The 11,658-nt window shown below is 31.0% G+C and overlaps 1 long non-coding RNA gene across 1 annotated transcript; it reads left to right on the forward strand.

The window, feature by feature from the left end:
* The first annotated feature begins 3,507 nt into the window (after window positions 1–3,507).
* On the forward strand, window positions 3,508–4,933 carry LOC124841474 (uncharacterized). Its single transcript, XR_007029114.2, has 3 exons — window positions 3,508–3,593; window positions 3,762–3,866; window positions 4,483–4,933. It is a non-coding gene; the product is annotated as an uncharacterized LOC124841474 (long non-coding RNA).
* The last annotated feature ends 6,725 nt before the right edge of the window (window positions 4,934–11,658 follow it).

Genomic DNA, 11,658 nt, shown 5'->3' on the forward strand with positions numbered 1-11,658 from the left:
AATATTGATTGATCTGATCTAGAGGTAAATCTTGACTAATTTAAGTAAAGGTTAAGGCAAACTTATTTAAATTGAAATTTTAATAAACCAATATAACAATACAAGTTTTATAAAATTTAATTTGAATTACTTTTATAAAAAAATGAAAATTTGAATTTAAAGCTTAATCTAAATATTTGAATTTGAATTTAAAACTTGATGTTTTGTACCTCAATTTTATAAAAAGACAAACTAATTCTAAGGTAAAAATAAATTTGGATCCAAAATTTAATTCTTGATCTAAATTGAATTTTTGAAAATCCAATGCTCCTCCTTATTTTTTATTGAAAACTTTGAGATGTGTGCCACGACCAATAAATTTACTGATACAGTGTGGGACATACATTTACTTTACTCAAGAAAATTTTCAATTCCATTGAAATGTGAAACAGATTATCATGAAGGTATATTAATGTAGCATTGAGATGCTGAACTAGGTTACAAACCACAGTACCATTGAAAAACAGTAACCCGTGCATTAATTTATTTTTATACAGAAAAAGAACTCAAATAATTTTGGTTTAGGTTAAGTTTGATATTCTCAAAGTAAATAGTGATATTACTACTCAACCAAATTTCTTCAGATTTCAGAAAAATTTAAAGCATCTGTTAGGAGGAATCAAATTAGCACTTAATACAAACCAATGCATGTCTTTGATCTGACATAGCTCTGGACACACTTCTCGTCAAATGTTTTTGTTGTTTCCAATAATACGGTCTCCATTGGAATCATGTGATTGTCACTATCTATTTTGATTAAAGTTTTACATCACTTAATACAAAACCAATGCATGTCTTTGATCTGACAGTCTATAAAATCAGCTATACTGATATATATACACTGTGACATAGTATTACGAATCTCAATTAGTGTTTTTGCTGCCACCAACCCTCACCATGTATGAAGGCTAAGAAGAGGACCACCTTAAAAAAATGTCTGTCTGACTACGAATTTTGTTTTTCTTTTTTAGATAATATAAATGAAACTAGAAACGAGACTTTAAAAAGAATATGAAATATAACTTTTCATGATAGCTGGCCGGAATAAATTTTTTTCAGAAATTAGATAAATTTTTTGAAAGAAGAGTTATAAGTAGGTACATTTTTCATTTTTGTCATTGATATTTCTTCTCTTTGATTTACTTTCACTAATGTATAACAAAACATGTCTTTGATCTTAATACACATTTGTAAAATGAAAAAAAAAAGTTCTCAAAAGTAACGATGGATTTGAATTTTACCTCTTCATGTTTGCCATATGAAAGAATTCAGTAATTGTTACTTTCTTCCAAAAGATCTTCTTTAACAATCTTAATTTAATTATTTCTTGAAGGGTGTAGATATGAATATCAATAGTTAATACAACATTTAATGCTCTGTATTGAGGCAATCTTGGGCTAATAACTAGTTGAAAATTTAATTATTTCTTTGAAATTTATTTTTTGTATCAGATCATTTAAGGTTTGCTTTGAAAATTTAAGTTAATATATTTTTTTAAAGTGTTGTATTTATAATTTTTTTTTTCAGTCAAAGATCATATTTTAATAAATTGTTTTCAAAAGAATATTGTGTCAATAACTTACAGAGATAGAATGGTTATTGTTTAAGTTTAAAATTCCAGTGAGAGTTAATACTGATCCACAGACAGATGGATGGAAAAACAAGTCCAAATTTGATATTTTGAGTAACTGAATTTTGAGTTGGGTTTTACTTTTTTGTCTTTTTATTTAAAAATAAAAAATGAAGGAAAAGTTTTATGAAAATATTAAAATAAAAACAATTAGTTTGAAATATAATTTTCAAAAAAATATTTATTTATAAAATCAGTGTATAAAATAAAATAATTAAAAAAATATTTAAAGAAATTATTATATAGACATACATATATAAGTAGTTTAATTTATTTTCTATTTTTTTCTCTCTTCAATTAAATTTAAATATCACTCCTCCTATTTTAAAACAAATAGAATAAATTTCAAAGAAATTATTAATCAAAATTTTCAGAACTAATTTATTCAATTGAAAGTTATTTATAAAGTGTTTGTCACAATAACATAAATATATGATTATTTTCTGTAAGTACTCTATACTTTAACGTAAAAAGATAAATTAAAACATAATTGATATATGACATGTAACTAATGATAGTTTATTGTTTAAATTAATTTTAATTTTATAACATATATAAGTATATGATTTGTACACATATTTTCACTTAAAGACTTTATAAATCATGTAATAAAACAAATCTTCATATTTTTTACTTTTTTTTTTGCAGTTCTCATCTAAGAAATACACATTACATAAACAATAAAAAAACATGGTCACGAATAAGTTATTTCATTATTTGAAATCAATCAACAACTATATAAAGGAATAACACATAGCATGATTATAAATTCTTATGTCATGAAAGACATGATATGACATAACAAAAAATTTTCCTAACAGCAGCTGTTTAATAAAAATGGATTCAACAATAAACACAATATAGAAAAATATGTTGTGCACGCAAAAATGCATATTATTGCACATAGTAATATTTTACTTAAATAAAAGTCACACTTTGTCGATTTTAAATGATAGAAAATTAACACAGGCTTGGATTTAGACTAAATGAATATTTCTTCAATAATCATGAATGATTGGTAAAATACTCTTCATGCGACAATTGTTATTTTTAAAAGAATTACTTGATCCAAATTTCTATTAAAATAAAATAATATCTATGAAAAAAAAATTATAGTCCCTATAATATCAGAAAAATGAGTTGCAATATTTAAGACATAGAAATTGTAGGATTCTGATGTGTTCCTATAAAAAAAATGAAATAAAATAAATTTTAATGTTGAAATGTGAAATGAATGTACTAATGTAGCAAAAGCCAGTGCATTCATTTCACATTTCAATTTCAAGAGTGGCTTCTGTAAAACACCTTTGCTTCTTATTCATAATTGTGACTATTTTTAAGAAATAATTTATAATTTATAAACTAATATCTAAATTAGTTATCTTTAACTAATTATCTTTATTTTTAAAATTAGTTGCTATTTAAAGATTTTTTTAATGTTTTATAATAGATATTATAAACACTAAGTTATTTTTTATAGAAGTTTAGATAATTAATTAATTCATTAATAATAATAATAATAATAATATCATATTATTTTAATTAAGCTGATCATAGTTTTTTCTATCATTATATATATTTCATTATGTTAATGAATATTCAATTTAGTATGAAACATTTATTTGAGTGATAATTTTTTTATTGAGTAAAATTTTATTTCATTTATATCAATTTTATAACGTTGTTATATATTATGATGCAAATTGTTCAAAATTATAATTTTATATCTATTTTAATGTTTTAAATGATGAGAGATCTTTTATAACCACATAATTAAAAAAGTGGGACCCTCATCATCTATATAAAGTTAACATAAAACCCTAAAACTCATACGCTCTCTTTTGTCTTCCTTCTCTTTCTATACTGCCGCCGAAAACTCCATACGTCTTTCCTTTCTTTCTTTGCTGCCGAAGCTTTTCAATGGGTAAGTCTTCATAGGATTTTATATTTTATAAACATATGCAACTTCAATTTCTTACTTGAAAAACTTGTATATTTTGTATAGTTGATCTTATAAACTGTTGCAGAAATATCTTATTCACAAATTATATTTCTATTATTAGATCTTCTAACCATATGATTTTGCAAACAGGTAAGAAGAGATCCAACAAATGCATGCATAAAAAATACATGGGTGTTGCTGCTAATCAAATAAACGATCTCATCTTTCACAGCAAAAACATTACAGTATCAACAGGTTAGCATATAAAAACTACTGCAACAGATAAATGCAGCTGAGATCACCTATGTTTTAGAGCATGCAATGTTTGGTACAGTAAAAAATAATAAATTAAATTAGTTAAATATTTATCAATAAATTCTACTAATAATAACTAAATAATATAGGACAATATTACAAACAAATTTTGTTACTGCATCTCTTGAGAAATTTGATATGAAAAAAAATGAGTACTGCTATACCTAAACTGGAGGTAAATCGGTTATTGTTGGTTATTGTTGTATGATCTTTTCAAAGCAGCAGCCTATTTGTTTTTTGTTTTTCTCATGTAAATTTTCATCCATGAAAATATATAGAAAACCCGTGTCGGGCATTTATTTATTTTTTCTTTTTATTATGTGTGTTGATGATATATACTTTTATAAATGAGTTTATTATAAGGAGATGTAAATGTTATAATTTTATAAATGTTATAATTTTATAAATGTTACAATTTTATAAATGTTACAATTTTATAAATGATATATATATATATATATATATAACAAAACGCAAAAATATAAGAAGCATTTATCAAATGTATATTTTTTTGTTGTGAAACTTAATAATGAGAAATATCATTTCCATTTTATAGGTTTCTCAACGTTGAGAGGGGAGCAACGGTGACATGTGGAGAAACTTTCTTTCTTCAAAATAAATCTTAAGAATATGTTCCCCTAAATAACTTTGTGGAGATTATTTTCAATTTTAAAAACGAAAAACTCCACAGAGTTTATACCAATTAATTAAATCATTCTAAATATAGTAGGATATTATGAATTTTAAATATTAAATCATGTTAAATTAACTGTTATACTAAGTATCTCCATATGAAGATATTCTCCATCTGAAGAAGAAGCTCGGAAGAAGAAGCATGAAAGAAGAAGCATGAAAGAATGCATGTGATGTTAAGAAGATCTTCCCACTACAAAGTTTCTGAATATTATTTTTATTTTCAATTTTGAAAGACAAAAACTTCGTGTATTTTAGAGCATATACAAAATTAATTAAATTAAGCTTAGTATTGAATGATATTATGACTTTTATATATTTTTTGTTAAATGTGTTTCCTCTTCAATAAATAGCAATTAATATTTTAATGTAAACAATGTATCATATGTTGTCTAAGGGAAATAATTGACACAATATAGTGTAACTCATTCATTGCTATGATTATTGGTTTTGTCGATATGGGAACGTACAGGGAAATCTAGATCCGGGAAATTTCTCCCAATAGTATATTGGTTGCCGTTAAACTCCTGTACATGAAAGAAGAAGCATGAAAGAAGATGCATGTGATGTTAAGAAGATCTTCCCACTACAAAGTTTCTGAATATTATTTTTATTTTCAATTTTGAAAGACAAAAACTTCGTGTATTTTAGAGCATATACAAAATTAATTAAATTAAGCTTAGTATTGAATGATATTATGACTTTTATATATTTTTTGTTAAATGTGTTTCCTCTTCAATAAATAGCAATTAATATTTTAATGTAAACAATGTATCGATCATATGTTGTCTAAGGGAAATAATTGACACAATATATTGTAACTCATTCATTGTTATGATTATTGGTTTTGTCGATATGGGAACGTACAGGGAAATCTAGATCCGGGAAATTTCTCCCAATAGTATATTGGTTGCCGTTAAACTCCTGTACTTAAGAACTAATTACTAGAAATGCTAGGAATTGTATGAATTCATAATTAAGGATAGGCCTTCTTGCAAGGTGATTTAGAGAGTGACATTAGCATTGATGAAAAGAATGATGAATTCCTAAAGTATATGAGAGTGGATAAGATGAAATTGATAACCCCAACAACATACTCATCCATCTAATTCATTGAAGTGTTTGTATTTTATTCTCTCCATTGATCAAATTCATGCATACATATTTAATTACTGTCTTTTGCATTTAAACCTAAAGTCAATTTGTTCTTAAGTCTTAAATAATCAACAAATCATATAGCTAAACTAGGCCGTGAGTCCTTTGGGAAAACGATACTTGGTCTTACCTTGTTTTATTACTTGATACGATTTGGTCACACTTGTCGATTGTTAAACAAGTTTGTGGCGCCGTTTTTCGGTGTTCATAAATTTGTTATTAGTAGCATAGTTTCCCACTATGTTATCCCATTACCAAAGTAATATTCTTCTTCGTTGCAGCGACAAAATCAATTTAAGCACTACATCTTCACTTTGTTAACTCACTAACTTGAACCATATGCATTTCTTGACCCCCTAGCCTGTAATCATACTTTGATCTGTATCCTCCTCGACTTAAGATCACTAGCTTGATCAATACCAAAGCAACTTATGATACATCTCAAACTAGGATTGTCTAAACTGCCCTTTCTCAACCATTTTGAGAAACCCACTAGTTATAATATTTCAACTATACTAATGAAATTTCTTTACAACTTCACTTTAGACACCCCGGTCTTCATATTCTTCAACCAACTATTACTCAAATCTTATCAAACCAAGAACTTGAATCTCTTCTTTGTTCAAACCATATGTTAACACTTCCTTATCTCAAGATTGACACTATACTCAAAACCATATCTCAATTCATCCCCTTCGTCCACTAACCCGCTCTCTTTTTTCATTGTCCATTTGTGCTCTCTCACTTCAAGGTTGGCATTGCTACTTCAAACTGTAGGCTCACTTGTCTTCTCTGCCTCATATCTATTTCTTCCATTCCTAAAATCACATCTGATTCTTGAAGATCACCAAACACTCTTAACTTATTCTCATATACCAACACCAATATTGTTTTAAAGAAACTCATCCCTCACAAACCACCAACCCATGATTAAGAAAGTTCTTCATACACACCACTTTCTGATAAGAACATGCCCACCATCATCTGCTGCACTACTCTGATTCACATACTTCCTTATTCATCATCCTACTGAAAATAACTCATTCTTCATGTCAACTGCAACCCAAAAACAATCACCCTTGAAGAACCTTCTTCAAAATAACTATGATCTTGCTAAAACCCTAAGAACTATTCTCTTTCACGATAACCTCGTTGTCTTGTTTCCTAAACAGTATTCCTAATCCCTGAAAAACGTACATTCCAAAAGTCGTTCCTAGTTGCCCAAACTTACACTAAACGATTTCCAATCGATCATCTACTTTTCTTCGGAGATCTATCAAACTTGTAGTTTTTTTTTCAACGATTACACTAGGTCCAAACCATTACTTCTTCAACCAAACCATTGCCTGCTTATTTTACTCCACATCCTCCACAGAAATAATCCAAAAAGGAATTGATACCCTTAACTTTGCTTCAAACACCAAACAAAAACCCTTTATGCCACAAAGACCTGATCTTCTCTTCTTCACATATCCATGTTAACTTTTTTTTATTCTAACAACCCTTTTTCTTCACTTTCTTACTTGATTCACAACTGAGGTATAACCACTGACCCTCCTTTTTGAAACACGAAGCTTCTCTTGAAGACCATAAACCACCAGAGAACAATTTGAAAACCACGAAACCTCACTAGTGATCACACCTAAACTTATGAAAGAACAACATCATTTCTTCTTCACTTGCATTTAACATACATCCTGGATTCCCATAACACTTGCTCCCATCTTTCGCTCAACTACACTTGATGCACCACCATCACCAAGAAACCACTTCACATAAACTTCAAACTTGAGCCCTTTGATTGACTCCACAAACGCCACATCACTTAGAATTCTTCATGTACTCATTGATGAGTCAATATTTTCTTGACTTTACCTAGTTTATTGTGCTAGAATTAATCAGGAATTGTGCTTAAATGTCCGGTATTTTTTCATTTTTACTAATTCTTCTTAATTTGAAAATAAATTTTTATTTTAACTAATTTGAATTATCTGAAACTAATTATTTACATTATTAATTGTAGGAAAATTGTTGGGTAATATTTTAGGACTTAGAGAAATGCCACATCACTTACATTTTTTTTTTGTAAAATGGAAAAGGAGGTGTGCACAAAGAAAAAGGCAATAGCACACCCAGCCCATGGAAATTAATTGGAGCGGCTGGAAGCATTGGAGGGAGTGCTGATTTCATTTGTTTTTAATCATGATGGTCTAGTAGAGGCAGTAGCAACACGACCCACACTTGGTAGCACACGACAGTAGCACTTCACATGCACATGGAAGGGAAGCTCACGGCCCAAAGGAAATAAAAGCATGTTGTGAGGGAAATGGTCCAGTAGTGTGGTGTCACGGCCCATGGGAAATCGATTTTGGAGCGCTACTGCCACGTCCACAAAATCCAGCAGCTTTGGTGTGCACATGATCGTCCAGCTGGCTGGGAGAAAGGGGCCTTCATTTTGGAGAGGTGCACGGGATTGAATTTTGGTGAGCACGACCTGGAACAACAAGGCACTAAGGAAAGCAAGAGGTGCACACAACAGCAGCACATCACGACCTTAGTCCAGCAAATTTGAGGTGACGTCCAGCAATTCACGCGGACAGCATCAAGCACCTCACGGGTTGAATTCAATTGAGGATTTGGAGAGTCCAGCAGATTGCTTGCACAAGAGAAGCAACACGCGGGCAGCAGTAACATCCCATGTCCAGCAGCAACAACACGCGTCCAAGGAGAATCCAACAGCTTGCAGGTCCATCTTGGCAGCAGCGTACAACAGCTCACATCAAAAGTCCAACAAGCCATCATGCGGACAACAGCTGGTCCAGCAGGGGTTGTGTCCAGCAAGAAGTGAAGCAGCGTGCACCATGGAAATTAGCTTGGCAGCAGCGGATAGGAGAGTCCAACACGGCCCATGATTAAGCTGACGCATCTAGCAGCTTGGAGAAAAAAAAAACGCGTCCAGGAAGCAGCAGAAAAAGAGAGAGGCCCAGCAGTTTTGAGGAAGCACATGACGGGTGGTATAGATCATCTTTTCTTGCTGCAGCAGCCACCAACCACAGAAGACACATTCAACTCTTGTTTTTGGTAGTACACGGACATTGAAGCATGGAGGGCTACGGTTGAAGAAAAGAAATGGTGATTGAAGCTTTTAGAAACGAAGAGTAGGCGCTGATTCCATTAGGTGCTGCACGGAGATTGAGAAGGAAGTGGTGACACGGTGATGGAATTCTTTTCTTTGCTGGAATGAATAAAAGTGATGTTACGGTTGCTGGAATGATAGTAGCTTTTTTTTTAGTTTTTATGAAATGAGAAGTATATTAGGTGGGAGTCTAGGAGGATGCGACGTGCCAAGGGATTTGGCAGCTGGGTGTGTAAGAATTATTTCCTTTATTTCTTTGAGAATGAAGAGGTGATGGGATGTGAGTTGGTGTACAGGTCACGGCTAAGAAGGAATTCTTGAAGCATCTTCTATTCCATTTTCTTTTGAAGTGATGGCCTAGGCAGAAGTAGTAGGTGTACGGTGCTAGTATTTGTTTTTCTTTTCTTTGATGAAGAGCATGAGGCACACACGGTTATGTCCAGGGAGAAAAAGAAAGCTCAAAGAGTTTCATTTTACTAGCTTTAAGCTTGCACCTAAAAGTATTTTTTTTGTGTGTTGGATTATTATTGATATTGGTATACATTCAGGTTAAGTAGCTTACTAATCTATATTATTCCTGTTCAAGCATTTTTTTTTAGTGTTGTTTCCGTGATGGATGTGTGGGATAAATAACTACGATGAGCATTAATCTTTTTAATTGAAGTGTTGCATTTTAACAGTTTTAATTGTGTTTGGATATTTACCTTTTGCATTGTTCAGTTTACTTTTTCAGTTCATTATGTTGTCTATTATGTTTGGTTTATTGTTTCCGTTCATTATGATGTTTATTCTGTTCGGCTTCTTTATCTTCCTGCATTTCCAATTTCCTCAATTGCTTTAGAGACCGTTTGGTCTCAATGTAGAACCGTTCGGTCTTCATGCTTTGTCCATTTATTTCAATATTTTCAATTATATTTGGTTGTATTTAATTTCCAGTTTTAATTTAGTTCATTTTGAATCACAAAAATACTTTCAAAATCCCCCACTACGTGTTTGATCTAAGCCTCGAACCACATTTGGTCCTTGAGAGACGACCTAGGAGTCACTTCCTAGCACTATACTGCATTCTTTAATGCACATCAAATTTGTATGGGCCACGACAGCCGCATCACTCATAACTGCTAACTTAACTTAAAACCTTCTTCAAGAATTACCTTCTTCAACTCAAAATCTTCAGCAATACAAACCCTAGCATTAAACCCTAAATCTCATAATACCCTTAGCCTGCAACACCAACTCTTCAACTTGATTTGAACCCATAAACTTACTGTCTTCTGCAACCCAACATCCAACAACTACTTCTCTCTTGATCAAACTCTATCGGTCACTCAAATCCACCACAAAACTATCCCAGATGAAAACTAACCTTAACACGGACTACCACTTCATATCTCTAAACATCTCAACCAACTCAAACTTTGTGATCATTCTCACTACCCTCTTTAGGAACTTATACTGTAACCATCCTTTTTATCCATTCTAAGACCTTTCTTCTCCTTTCCACATTCATTGTGCACTTAATTCTCTAACTTTACCTTTTCCTATCAAACTGACATTTTGATGTACTCACTAGTGCAAAAACAGCGTATAACGTCACGCGTTGGACGTCGTAGCACTAAATATGCAACGTTAAAAATGATCGGTGGCATTATCGTAAATAAATTGATTCGCTCCTCGTCATTCACTAAATAGTGCGCCGTCTAAAAAGTATTAACATCAAACAAGAAACATATCGACGTAATCTAAAATGTATTAACGTCAAATAAGGCCAACATTGACGTAAAACAATGACCTTAGAATCACATAACGTCAACTTTAGAAACATCTGACGTTCAATTTAAAATAAAAAATAACGAAAGAGTGGTTTGCTTCCAGCAGTAATGTAGAACGTCGAACAAGTAGGGGTTGGACGTGATTGTCGTAATCACATAACGTCATTAAGGAAGCAGTCGACATCCAATACAAAATAAATAAATACTAAATATTGATTTAATTACTATGACATCTACCGTAACAACAGAAGGACATTGTATATTACAGCTAGCAGTTTTTTGTTTATTTTTCATTTAAATCAACCCATAAAATATCAGTTTTATACTAGCTTAGACGTTTTGTTATTTAGTTCCTTTTTATTATTTTTTCTTTTTCTTTTAAACTAACCATATAAGGTCCAATTCTTCTTCGCGTTCGACGTTGTATTTTCTAGAAATTATGTTTTTAATTTTTTCTTCTAAACCAAACGAAAAAACGTCATTGTACTCATGGCTTCGACGTTTTATTAAACGGAGGAAGTCACATATGAAGCCACATAACAGAACAGGCAACATTAACAATAACCTCAGTCCCTCTTTTTTTCTTTTAAACCAACCAAAGAATGTCGAAAACTTTCACCAATTCGATAGTTTTTTTTCTAGAAATAATTTGTTTTTCTTTTAAACCAACGAATAAAAAGGAAAAAGAAAAAATAGAGCGACCTTTGCCTTTGGATAATGAATAATACGTCATTTGCCCAAGGAATCTGACGTTTATTGTTGGATTAAAAGAAAAAAGAATTAAACCAAAAAGACACTTTGGAGGTCTGAAGAAATTGACGTCAACCTCTTCGTTTCTAGCAGCAAACTGCATTTTCCCATATATCATTTAAGTAGATTGTCTTTTATTATTGAAGCCCATATCAGGCCTTTCCCAATACTAATTAGTGATGTAGACATACATTTATAAAATTTCTTTTAACAACTCCAAGGTTTC

Source organism: Vigna umbellata, chromosome 3 (genome assembly GCF_029865625.1).
Source record: "Vigna umbellata cultivar VRB3 chromosome 3, Vumbellata_1.0, whole genome shotgun sequence".
In the NCBI taxonomy this organism is placed as follows: Eukaryota; Viridiplantae; Streptophyta; class Magnoliopsida; order Fabales; family Fabaceae; genus Vigna; species Vigna umbellata.